Genomic DNA, 12,749 nt, shown 5'->3' on the forward strand with positions numbered 1-12,749 from the left:
AGGATGTCACCCATTGCCTCTTCTAGAACTCAGAGCCCATATCCTTTGTATGCCAAGTAGAACAGGAGAAACATCTGCAGAGAAAATAAAATTATCTTCAAATTTGTATGAGTTCATTACATACCTAGAGACCATTAAAATATTAACAAGCTTTTTAACAAGTCATTTGTCAGTGTCAAATCTGCCCAGACCCCCTGGGTATGTACTTGGATGGCTAGCGTGATCCACCAGCCATGGTACCCCCAACTACACTGCTATTTTTAACATACCAGATGGAGCAGAGCTAGCATGTGTCTGTCTACCCAAGCTGGGAAGCACACCTGCAGTTGCGTATACATGTGCACTTAGTGTGTGCCAGTGTAAGTGACATGAGACTCAGATCCTCACTCTGGAATTTGACCTTTCCCCCTAGATTGCTTTACTTTTAATACATTTAAAACAGATCCTTAAATTTGATTTATTTGGTAAGAGGTTTTTGTTTTGTTTTGTTTTGAGAGGGCAGGGGTGTTTTGTTTTGAGAGGGCAGGGGTATTTTGGGGTAGTATGAGCAGTAATGGAAATAGCGGTGCTTGACAGAAAATCATTTTAAACATATTTTAAAACACATTATTTAACAAAATTGTGTATGTGCCTGTGCGTGAGAAAGATAAAATTATATATTGATAGTTTAATAAACATGCTTGCCAACATGTTCAAAAGTGACTATTGATTTTGGATGCTTCCATTTCGGAATGCTCAGTTTGAAGGCACCTTGAAGGGGTGTGATTTTCAGATGATTTTCAGATTTCTTCCAAAACCAGGCTGCTTTAATGTGTTTCATGTTGGACACCCACCAACTGAGGCAACCAAAGTCAGTAGTTATTTTTAAAAGCTTGGCTGCTGCTTTTATTTCAAATCTTTATGCTCCATTGTATGAATATGCTCGGAATTATTGTGATTACTAAAGTTAGGGCCTTGTGAACATAAAAAGTATCACCCAGTTTAAGTGCTAAGCATTCTAAATTCTCCTTTAGATCAAGTGGTGGAGGATTCTCTGTTTACAGCAGAAGGTCCTGAGTTTTTAATCACTACTGACAACTGAGTTCTGAAAGTAGGGTTTGGTGGTATGCTCCTGTGTAGCCATGGAATTGTTATATCTCTGTGTTACTGTTTCAAAAAGAGGCTGAAGAACCTGTGTATCTAAATACAACAAGACATTCTGGCTTCTAGCATTTTATTTTGAAGGCTACGATCTTTACTTTGGAATGTATGGCTGTTGTGTTTAAAAGGTTAAAATGAACTTTTCACTGACATGACAACTGACATTTTGAATGCATCATGAAACATTTGTAATTGTATTATGATGATATATTGTGTCTATGGACAATGGTATCTCATTGGCTTTATTTTTTCCACTTAAGGATTCATATGCAAATTTTGAGAAACCAGAGCCCCACATCTTAGTACATAAAAAGAAAACTGTATGTAGATGTTTCTGTAATTGTACTGTATATATATATATTTTTTTTTTGCTAACAAGCTGTTATTCACTTTCAGAAACATTTTCCACTTAATTAACTTTAGGTAATAGAGACAGGAGATAATAACCAGCAACCATAATAGTAGGGCTGTCAAGTGATTAAAAAATAAATTGTGATTAATCGCACTGTTAAACAATAATAGAACACCATTTAAATATTTCTGGGTTTTCTACATTTTCAAATATATTGATTTCAATTACAACACAGAATACAAAGTGTACAGTGCTCACTTTATATTTATTTTTATTACAAGCATTTGCACTGTAAAAAACCCAAAAGAAATAGTATTTTTCAATTCACCTAATATAAGTACTTTAGTGCAATCTCTTTATCATGAAAGTTGAACTTACAAATGTAGAATTATGTACAAAAAACCTGCATTCAAAAATAAAACAATGTAAAAATGTAGAGCCTGCAAGTCCAGTCAGTCCTACTTCTTGTTCAGCCAATCTCTCAGACAAATGAGTTTGTTTACATTTTCAAAATAAATGCTGCTTGCTTCTTGTTTACAATGGCACCTGAAAGTGAGAACAGGCATTCTAATGGCACTATTGCAACCAGTGTGACAAGATATTTATGTGCCAGATGCACTAAAGATTAATATGTCCCTTCATGCTTCAACCGCCATTTTAGAAGACACGCATACAGACTGATGATGGGTTCTGCTCGATAAATATCCAAAGCAGTGTGGACCGACACATGTTCATTTTTGTTATCTGAGTCAGATGCCACCAGCAGAGGGTTGATTTTCTGTTTTGGTGGTTCGGGTTCCCTAGTTTCGGCTTTGGAGTGTAGCTCTTCTAAGGCTTCTGAAAGCATGCTCCACACCTCATCCCTCTCAGATTTTGGAAGGCACTTCAGATTCTTAAACCCTGAGTCAAGTGCTGTAGCAATCTTTAGAAATCTCACATTGGTATCTTCTTTGCATTTTGTCAAATCTGCAGTGAAAGTGTACTTAAAATGAACAGCATGTGCTGGGTCATCATCAGAGACTGCTATAACATGAAATATATGGCATAAGTGGGTAAAACAGAGCAGGGGACTTACAATTCTCCCCCAAGGAATTCAGTCACAAATTTAATAACACATTATTTTTTAACGAGCATCATCAGCATGTAAGCATGTCCTCTGGAATGCTGGCTGAAGCATGAAGGGGCATACGAATGTTTAGCATATGTGGCACATAAATACTTTGCAATGTCGGCTACAAAAGTGCCATGAAAATGTCTGTTCTCACTTTCTGATGCCATTTTAAATAAGAAGAGAGCATCATTATCACCAGTAAATGTAAACAAACTTTGTTCGTCTTAGCAATTGGCTGAATAGGAAGTAGGATTGAGTAGACTCTGAAGGTTTACATTGTTTCATTTTTGAATGCAGTTAGGTAACAAAAAATTAATCTACATTTGTAAGTTGCACTTTCATGACAAAGAGACTGCACTACGGTACTTGTATGAGGTAAATTGAAAAATGCTATTTCTTTTCTTTATCATTTTTACAGTTTGAATGTTTGTAATGAAAAATAATATCACTTTGATTTTAATTACAACACAGAATGCAATAGATATGGAAATGTAGAAAAGCACCCAAAATATGTAATACATTTTAATTGGCATTCTATTGTTTAATTGCAATTAATTGTGATTAATTTTTTAATCGTGATTTTTTTTTGAGTTAATCACATGAGTTAACTGCAATTAATTGACAGCCCTACATAATAGTGATCATAAAGTCTTCCCGGTCAAGGAAATAACTAAATGGAAGGTTCCTAGACAATGGGTATGTTGTCATCTTCTCTCTCACACACCCTCACCTCTGTTTTTCTATATTTTGCCACACTTCTGCCACACTGAGTTGCCCATTTTTACACATTAACTATCTGGATCTATTGACTGAGGAAGCCAACGTTTAGAGGCCCTTGGTGAAATCCTGGCCCCAGTGAAGTCAGTAAGAGTTTTGCCATTGACTTCAGTGGGGCCAGTATTTCATCCTCTCTCTTCAGGAATACTTTATTTTCCTTCTCTGTAAGCATGCTTCCTTATAGGATGGCTGATAGGCTCACTGTTCCAATCTGCTCATCCATCTTCAGAAACAGCAATAACTGAACTCTGATCCACTAGCAAATATTTTTAAGTAACACAAACTGCCTTCCTCTAAGAGCTGAGATACTATCTCTTCAACGATTCTAACTACTGCTAGCTCAGGATATTGTTTACCACTATTGAACCATTAGCTCATTCCCTATTTTTCTCTTCTGCTGCTCCCAGTACCTTATTTACTTTTTACTACCTCTTTTTCTTTCCCAATCCTCTTTACATGCAATGTGTAATAATTTATCAAAAGTTTCCATTTTATGACACTCCTCTTCATATGTATGCAGCAGCTCTTGTTGGTATTTTGAGAAGTATTGTTTCCATTTGTGCTGAGTAAGTTGCAAGGGACAGACAGACTGCCCACCTAGAAAGGAATTTGCTCTGGTAATCAAATCAGCTTCGTACTCTGGAACTAGACATCTGAGTTATATAGACTCAATGCTGCTGGCTTCAAATGTGTCTAGTCAAAATTTGCTGACAATTAAAAGCTCACTCGGCTTGGTGAAGGACAAGTGATGAATGCAGATAACAGCCTGTGGCTTTTATGAAGAGCACTTTCACAGTGAGGTGTGTATTCTCTCTGCTGCTGTTTCCTTTAGCTCTGCACTGTGGCTCACGGTACCAGTTACAATTTATGAATTCACAGTATATCTAAAGGACAGAGACGAGATGATAAATACTGTATGTTGCTGTTCAATGTAGAACACACACCAATAAATAGACTCTAATAAATCTCAGCTTCCCACACTCTATTGGACCCAGTCCTGAAGCCACTGGGGTTAATGGGAGTTTTACCATGCACTTTAATGGGAATAGAAATTAGCCCTGAATTTCTAAGGGCCCAATCCTGCCTGCCTGTGGATGCACAGTGAGCCAGAGGAGGGAATCTCCCCACACTGCTTGCACAGTCCATATAAAAAACAGGCAGAACTGTAGCCTCTTTGCTTCGTCCCTTTTCCATGGGGCACACAGCCCTCTAAAGATGGCAATGAGGGAAGTGAGGTCATGACTCCACCCCAGACACACATTCCAGTTGTGCATGGGGAAGTACATTTCACCTTACCTAGGAGTGGCTGCCCTAGCTCCAGAAGGCATTCTACTGTCCTGAGAAAAGAATGTCTGCACAGGTTCCTCCTAGGTGGGGCAGGCAGGCACCACTCCTTAGTATGGGCTGTGCTTAATTCTATTTCTAATTTAGAGTCCAATCCTATGAGGTGCTGAGCATTCTCCATGCCCATTGATAAGAGTAGGGATTTAGGGTGTTCAACATAGCCCAGATCAGGTCGTGAATTGTAGAAGATGAGTGGAAAACATTCATATGAAAATGTATTTTGTTACAGGCCAACTAAATGCTTTTTTACAAGGTGTGAAAAAGAGACATTTAACTGTCCAAAATGTACATTAGTGACTAATAACTTTCCTAATATGTTATTCCAAACTAAGTGCCTGATCATAGCCCTGCAAGCATGGAACTCCCTGTTGAAAGAACTTCCTTGTGTTGCTTGGGCTCTGAAACCATTGTGAGAACAATAGAGGGCTTCGGTCTTGATTTAGGAAGATATTAAACGCATACCTAGTTTTAAACATGTAAGTTGTTCCATATACTAGAAGCACTTTTGTTTAAAACTAAGCACTTGCTTAAGTACCCTGGTGACTCAAGTTTTATGCCTAGTGTAACTACTGGAGCCAATGACATAGGTGTTCAGTGAGAGGGAGGAACATAAATCCTAGAGTGTCCAGAATTAGTGTAAACTTCTTGTGACAGACCCAGGCCAGTGTGGTACAGGAGTCTGGTCCTATTGGCGAAGCCTGCCCACTTCTAAAGGACCTCCCCCCAGCCTAAGGGGAGGATCCACAGGTCTGTGACACCAAATGATTTCATGGGACAACTAATGAAAAAACAGAATCGGGAGTGAGGTTATAGGGCTAAACGAAGGGAACTTAATGGGGACACCGAGCAGAGAACCTCGGACAACACCCACTTCTCCTCGAAGGCATCAAGGGAGGCAGTGGATGCCACCCAGAGGAACTCTGCTCGGATGCGTGAACGGACAGAGGAGCAAAAATAGGCCCCACAGTTGCAGGAAATCCTGTCGGCCAACCTCCTCTCCCTGGTTTTATAGATGGCTAGTTTGGCCAGGGCCAAGAGGAGGTTGATAAGGAGATCTCGTGACTTTGTGGGGCCACAGATGGGGAGTGCATAGATAAAAAGGTGAGGGGAAAAGTGCAACCAAATACACAATAAGATATTCAAAATGAGCCGTAAAAGGGGCTGCAATCTGGCGCACTCTAAATAAATGTGCACCAGGGTCTCTGGCATGCCGCAAAAGGGGCAGGTGTTGGGGACAGGGATGAACCGCACCAAGTACACGCCTGTGCTCATGGCCCCGTGAAGGAGCCACCAACTGACATCTCTGGTGTGCCTTGGGACCAGGGCAGAGTATAAGCTGGCCCATCGGGGCTTCTCACCCTCAAGAGGTGGCAGGAGGTCCCGCCACTTGGTATTGGGGCGGGACGTGAGGGTGAGGTAGTGAAGAGTGTGGAGCACGAGCATGTACAGATGTTTCCTTGGCGCGGTCTGGAACAGAACCGGCTGCAGATCGTGCAGCTGGCTTGCAGTGAAAGGGCGGAGGGGCCGATTGGGTCCACAAGGTAGGGGCCCGATAAAAATGTCCACGGGGCCAGGGTGGAGGGTGGGTGGGGCGTGCCCTCTCGCAAGACCCAGTCGAGGTAGGCCCGAGCAGTGGGCTGTAAAGCGGCCTTCACCTCCTGAAGTACACGACGGGGAGTACAAGGGCTGGAGAGCCCCATGCACTGAGCGAGCGTCAGGGGATCCAGCCAGTCTCCCCGGTCATAGTCCAGGAGGTCTCTGACCCTGGTGACTCCCGCTAAGACCAGCCTCTGGCACACTGTGGGGGACTCCGCCACCTGCACACGAAGCTAGAGGTTGTGTAGCAGGGGCTCCATGAGGAGATCAGCCCCCACAGTGGCCGCCACGGACCTGGTCATTGAAAAGAGCTTCCAGGTCCGGAGGAGGTCTTGGTAGAAGACAAGCAGCCCAGAGACGTCTCGCGGAAGATCTCTCGGATGGAGGTAAAGGAGCTGCCGGTCGTATTGGAGCCCTCGGAAGCGGCGGAGGAAGGTGTACACCAATACGCTCCACGCCGAACTACTTGCACCATACAGGAGCCTCTGCAGGGCCTGGAGGTGGAAGACATGGACCTGAGCGTGTAGGCACTTCAGGCCCTGCCCCCCCTCCTCCAGGGGCAGGTGGACGACCCCTGCACAGACCCAGTGCATTCCTGGCCAAAAGAATTCCAGAATCGCCGTCCGGAGGTTGGCCAGGAAACCCAGGGCCGGGATCAGGGTGTTGAGCCGGTACCAGAGCATGGACAGGACCAGTTGATTAAGCACCAGTGCCCTCCCTCGAAGGGAGAGGCACCGGAGTAGTCCTGTCCATTTCCGGAGCCACTCTGTCACCTTGCCCTCTAAACCGTGCCAGTTCTCCGGTGGAGACGAATGCGTGGCAGAAAGGTAAACGTCAAGATAGAGCAGCAGACCCATGCTCCACTGGATGGCCTGAAGCGTGAGTGGGAGGGAGCTCGCCTGCCACCCGTCCCTGACCACCAGGCCAGAACTCTTGACCCAGTTGACCCGGGCGGAGGAGGTCGCCGAGTAGATGGCCTGGCAAGCCTCCACGCGCACCAAGTCGCCCGGGTCCTGGATCACGAGAAGCACATCGTCGGCATACACTGACAGGACCAGATGCAGCTCCGGCTCTCGAAGCACCAACCCTGTCAGCCTCTGGCGGAGGAGACAGAGGAAGGGCTCAATTACCAGAGCATATAGATGACCCGAGAGGGGACACCCCTGCCGCACTCCCTACCCGAAGCTGACCGGCTCGGTCAGGGTCCAGTTGAGCCTGACCAGACACTCTGCAGAAGCGTTTAGCACCTGGAGAAAACCCACAAACCGGGGTCCGAAGCCGATCGTTTGCAGAGTGCTCAGGAGATACCCGTGGTCCACCCTGTCGAACGCCTTCTCCTGATCCAGAGACGAGGGCGAACGACAGACCATCCCTACACCCCAATTCCAGAAGGTCCCGGACCAGATACAGGTTATCAAAGATCGTATGGCCCGGGATGGTGTAGGTCTGGTCTGGGTGGACCACGTCCACCAGCACGGACCCTAGCCACATCGAGATGGCCTTTGCAACGATTTTGTAGTCCGTGCTGAGGAGCGAGAAGGGACGCCAATTCCGTTAAGTCACAGAGGTCCTCCTTCTTCGGCAATAAGGTGAGCACGGCTCGCCTGCACGAGAGAGGGAGGACCCCGCTCTGCAAAGACTCGGCCCAGAAGGTGACCAGGTTTGGGATGAGGATGTCCCAGAACATATGGTAGAACTCCACAATCAGTCCGTCCAAGCCCAGAGATTTATTGGTGGGCATGCGACGGAGGGCTTCCAAGAACTCGACCAGAGTGAGAGGCAGCTCTAGCCAGTCCCGGTCGCCCGTGCTGACCATTGGGAGTCCGTCCCATAGCACCCTGCAAGCGTTAGGATTTGTTGGATCCGGGGAGAAAAGAGCTGCGTAGAAGGCTCCGCTAGATCTGTGAGGGGGGTGCCGTCCTCCACCAGGAGGCTGGTGACATGCTTCTTGGCCCCCCTCCTTTTCTCCAGGGCATAGAAGAAGCGGGAGCCGTGATCAATCTCCCAAAGGAGGCGAATGTGAGATCAAACAAAGGCACCCCAGGCCCGATGGTCTTTGAGGGCCCGGAGCTCCTCTCGCTTTCCCCAGCACACCCCACAGAGGGATGGATCCTCAGAGCTGGTGGCCAGATGCCTCTGCAGCTCCAAGACCTCCCATTCCAACTGCTCTATTGCCGCATCCCTCCATCGGCTGGTGCCCCGGGTGTAGTCGCGGCAGAAGAGCCGGGCACACACCTTCCCCAGGTCCCACCACCGCCGCACGGAGGGAAAGGCACACCTCCACCCTCGCCAAGCCAGCCAGAACTCCCAGAAGGATGCCACGAAGCCCACATCCTCCAGCAAACTATTATTAAAGTGTCAATAGGCTAGCCCCAGTCTCTCCGTGCAGAAAGAGGTCATCACGGTGGCAAGATGATGAACTGAAAAGGGGGCTGGCCAAACGCTGGAGGAGTGGGCTCGTGAAAGGTGGAGACGTGACAGGTAAATGCGGTCCAGCTGGGAGTGGCGCGACCGATGGGCCTCCACCCGGACGAAGGTGAATGTTGAGACGTCGTCCGGGTGGTGGTCGTGCCACACGTCCACCAGGGAGTGGCGTTCGACAATCTCCCGGAGGACGTCCGCAGCGGCCGGGCACTGTTCGGTCCCCGAGCGGTCCCGTTCCTCGAGGGTGGTGTTAAAGTCCCCGCCCAGGACCAGGCACTCACAAGGATCCAGGGAGCCGAGGAAGGTGGACGCCTGCTGATAAAAATGCAACCTCTCTGGGTCCAATGTTAGGGCTTAGACATTGACAAGATTAACCACAAGCCCCTTCATGCGGACCTGTAGGTGCAGCAGGCGGCCCAGCACAGTCTCGGCGACTCCCATCACCTCGGGCCATAGGTCGGGGGAGAACAGGGTCGCCACTCCAGCTGTGCGAACTGAGAGGTGGTGGCTAAAATAGACCCCGTCCCCCAGCTGCAGCCGCCAGCTAGCTTCAGCGGCCGGATCCGTATGGGTCTCCTGCAGGAAAACCACAGAGTACCCCCCCTCCCAAAGGAAGGAGAGCACCTGGCTCCTGCGGAGACCCATCCTACAGCCCCGGGTGTTTAACATGATAAGATGCTCGGTGCCATAAGGAGGGCGGGGGGGGGATCCTCGCCGGCAGACAAGCCCACAGCCTCCGTCGGGCCACGCAGCAATTCGTGACCTACCCCGTAGGTGAGTAAAGAGTCAAGGAAGAGGCGGACCCGGTGATAGGCTGCAGCAGCCTGCTTTGTGGTCCTCTTACGCTCCCCCATGAGGGCCCTCGCAGCCCGGAGGATCTGATGGAAATCCCCCCACCGCTGGAGCACAAGCTGGACTTTGTTACAGGAGCCACAGGCGTCCTCGAGGAACTCCCACAGTTCCTCCTTCAGCGCATGGGGGAGTGGGGTTACTGATCTATGACTTTCCCCCAGAGGGGCCACCATCACAACACCATGGCCCACCGAGGCAGGCAGGCTGGGGCAGACCCCCAATGTGGCGTCCGATGGGCTGATGCCATGCAGTCTACCCCGCTTTCTGGTTCAACAGAGGGCGGCGGAAGGAGAACAGCAGCCCCTGGTGGCTCGAGACAGGGAAAAACTACTAAGGCTGCTCCCTGGGGGGCATTTCCAAGGGTGGCAATGGCATCATGGGAGGTGGAGGGGACAAGGACGGGGCTGGCATCAGGGATAGGGCAGGGGTCAGGAGTAGGGGTAGGATCAGGAGGAGAATCGGGGAGAGGGGCAGAAGTAGGATCCTGAGCCTCAGTAGTTGGATCTCTGGAAGGTGGCCCTTCCTGGTCAGGCTCAGGGATCTGGGGAGTGGGAAGGGGACCCTCAATGACGGCTGGTTCAGCCACTATGGCTGGTGCGGCAGACACGGCATCCGGAAATGGAAGGCTGTCAATAGGGTCTCCGCCCGGGAAGGAGGTCGGGTGCTCCACACCCAAGAGGGACACCCCATGGGAATTGAGTCCCTGCAGCAGGTCACCGGCCGTCGCCTCAATGGGCTCGACGGCCATCAGCGGGGTACCACCTGCAGCTGGGCTGATGGAAGACCCCAGGGGACCCTCAGAGGCAGGAGCAGAAGCAGCAGTCAGGGGAAGGGAACACGGGGACAGGGGGACCGGAGTGAGGTCGCTCAGATCGAGGACCGCCGGCAGAGGGTCATCCTCCCCCTGCGTGACCAGGATCAGACCCAGGGCCTCGATCTCTTTGTAAATGAAAGAGAGATCACCGTCCACCACCCCAGGGCCCTCCCTGCCAGTGCCCGAAGCGACTCCCACCTCGGTGCTCACAGGGGCTTCGGATGGTAAGGGGACGAGAGGGGGTCCCTTGGGGGCTTCCACGGGAAGGGACCCTGGAGGAGGGATGGTGTTACCTTCCGGTGCTGCCACAGTATCCCCAGCTGGCACCACAGAACGGGAGTCGTCAGGGGGCAAAGTGGAAGGCTCGTCATCGGTGCCCCCCTTCCTGCTCTTTCAGGGGGTCTCTGAATCCGAAGGATGTAACGGAGCCCAAGTCTTCTGCTTGCCCTGCTTCCCCTGCACTAAAGACCAGCCCTCCATGGCATCATCCGGGGGCTGGCTAACAGGGGTTGGGTCTGGGGGCAAGGGCTATGGCTCAGGGACTCGGGGAGGCAATGGTGGGGTAGCATGAATGAGGGAGGATTTCCCCTGGGGCGAGCCCTCTCCCACGCCCGGCGGTATCTCCGCCGCACCCTCATCCACAGCAGTGGACTGAGAAGGAGGAGGGGCAGCTTTGGGTGCCGGGCAGCCAAGGGCATCGGCGATGACAGGGCCGGCACCTTGCCAGGGCTCTGGGGTCCCAGATGCTCCTCTGTGCCGGGCCAAGGAGCAGTCCCTCCGGACATGCCCCATCGCCCGGCAGAGGTAGCACCGGGCCTCCCCCGTCGAATAATGCACCCGGTAGTGGGCTCCCTGTTAAGGGACCAGAAAAGACCCCTCGAGTGCCTCTCTGTCACGCACTGCCGGCAGCAGTTGAAGCTGCACTTTCCGGCAGAACAAGAGGACGTGACGGAGGGCGGGGTCCTTGCAGCCCAACGGGAGAAGGCTGATGATGGAGATAGGCCACTCCAGGGCAGGAAGGGCAGGCAGCAGGGTGGCATTGGGCAGGAAGGGAGGAATGGAGGTCAGGATCAAGCGGACCCCCAGGTCTTCCAACGGCTCCAGGGGAACGAACACCCCCGCCACTGCCAGGCCCGTCTCTACTACCTCCTGGGCAGCGTCCGATGCCAGGAAGAAGACTACCCTCCCGTACATTTTGGAGGCCACCACGATGGCCGTGGGCCCCACCACCCTTGCCAACGCTCGCACATAGGTCTCCAGGTAGGGCGAGGTGGGCACCAGGAGGCAACAGACGCCATGCTTCCTGGTCAAGGTGGGGAAGGGGCCCCGGCCGCTATAGATGGCAGCGGAAGTGGCAGTTGGAGGAGCAGGAGCAGGCGGGGGTGCTGCCGCCACCTGGGCATATGCCCTGGGGGCCGAGGGAGGGACACCCGTGGAGCTGGTGGAGGGAGTAGCAGGGAGGGATGCCGTGGCTGGTAGCGGGGCTGCAGCAGCGGGGGAAGTCTCTGCCATGGAGGGCCTGGCCTTTTTAGCGGGGCCCTTACCCTTTTTCCCACCCCGACCCTTCCCACCGGCTGAGGGGGCTCCACCCTAATCGGAAGGGGCGAGGGCCGTAGCAGCAGCGGAGGTCTCTCCAGTACTCGCCTCCGCCGGTGCCTCAGCCAGGGTGGTGGTAGGTGGATCGGCAGCGGCGGTCGAGGTAGAGGCTAGGGGAATGGACACGGGGGCAGATGGAGGAGGGGCAGTGGGAGCATCGCGAGAGGTCTCCCCCACCGCGTCCCCTGCCATAATGAGAGCAGGAAGGGGGACAAACAGCGAGGGGAGGGAGAGGAGAGGGAGAGGAGGCGACCACTCCTCCCCGCTAGGCTGCAGGCAGGGGAGGAGGGTGCCAGAAGGAGAGGGCTAAACGGGTATGGGGAGCAATCAAGGACTTAGGCGGGGAGGGTGTCAGTCACCGACTCAGAGGGGAAGTCCGGCTCCTCTGGCTGCACTAGGGGATCAGAGGGGATAACGGCATAGGGGGGTGCAGTGAACAAGGGCAAACTCAAATAGGGGAAGGGTACAAGCGCGTGGAAGGGGGCATGGGCGCATGAGGGGAGGGGCCAATCAGGGCTGGGGGATCACAGGATGGGGGGAGGGGAAAAGGTTGAGCTGAGAAAGGGGTGGAGGGACCACAGGGTTAGCTGCAGGGCTAGGGCAGGACAATCAGGGCCATAGAGGGAAATGGGTGGGGCAGACAAATGTGCAAAGGAGATGGCGTCAGTCCAGGGTGCTGGGAGGGGGGTGCGCCCACAGGCACTTGTGAAAAAAAGTCAATGGTTGGCTGCAGCTGCTGCAGG

At 51.4% G+C, this 12,749-nt stretch overlaps 1 protein-coding gene across 4 annotated transcripts in view; it reads left to right on the plus strand.

The window, feature by feature from the left end:
• Positions 1 to 12,749, plus strand: part of RALYL (RALY RNA binding protein like) — a 655,965-nt gene that overhangs the window by 527,996 nt on the left and 115,220 nt on the right. The window lies entirely within an intron of this gene.

The sequence above is a fragment of the Gopherus evgoodei genome, chromosome 2, assembly GCF_007399415.2.
Source record: "Gopherus evgoodei ecotype Sinaloan lineage chromosome 2, rGopEvg1_v1.p, whole genome shotgun sequence".
NCBI classification, from domain to species: domain Eukaryota; kingdom Metazoa; phylum Chordata; order Testudines; family Testudinidae; genus Gopherus; species Gopherus evgoodei.